This window comes from Morone saxatilis, unplaced genomic scaffold, assembly GCF_004916995.1.
Source record: "Morone saxatilis isolate NCDOM2014 unplaced genomic scaffold, NCSU_SB_2.0 Contig23, whole genome shotgun sequence".
Classification (NCBI taxonomy): domain Eukaryota; kingdom Metazoa; phylum Chordata; class Actinopteri; family Moronidae; genus Morone; species Morone saxatilis.
Window position 1 is genome coordinate 7337867 of NW_023339796.1, and position 583 is coordinate 7338449.

At 38.4% G+C, this 583-nt stretch overlaps 1 protein-coding gene across 1 annotated transcript in view; it reads left to right on the top strand.

The window, feature by feature from the left end:
- The first annotated feature begins 477 nt into the window (after positions 1-477).
- The window catches only part of mfsd14a2 (major facilitator superfamily domain containing 14A2), a 14164-nt gene continuing 14058 nt past the window's right edge, over positions 478-583 (top strand). The window contains exon 1 of the mRNA XM_035670372.1: positions 478-583. The gene's annotated coding sequence lies outside the window, so the exon portion shown is untranslated.

Here is a 583-nt window from a genome sequence, read left to right on the forward strand (position 1 = left end):
ACACTTTTAGAATAGCAGGTACCAGAAGAATTTATCTATTCTTTGTCAGGGATTTTAGATTTTTATAAGATTGCTAGATGTGGTAATTAATACTAATATTAAAACAGATTAATTAAATCGGTTATGTTTGTTTCTACTTGATTGTTTTAATTTGAATTTTAGAGGATTATCAAGCCTTAAAGACTTTTAAATTAACTTTTTTTTTTGTATTACCTCTATGTCAAAGCTATTAGTTAATTGGTTTCAACAGAGTCCGGGAAGTAATTGAACATCTTGTACACTTTATTTTGTAAACACAGCAACCCCCCATATAAGGGCTTTCCTCTTTGTACCCCGAACCCGCGGTGTAATGTTCACATTCACCATTCGAGGATCAATAGCACAACGTTTTGTTTTTTTTTCAACCAATCAGAGGCACAGTTTTCACTTGCTGGTTTGTCAGGCAGCCAATCGCTGAGCGGCGTCGCACTGGGAGGGCGGGACTATATTTTCGTTCAGGAAGAAGGGTTGAAGTGAGGTGGGGATGAGAAATCATCATTTACCGTAGTTAGCTCGCTGCTAGCTGCCCGGAGCCGACTGCCGA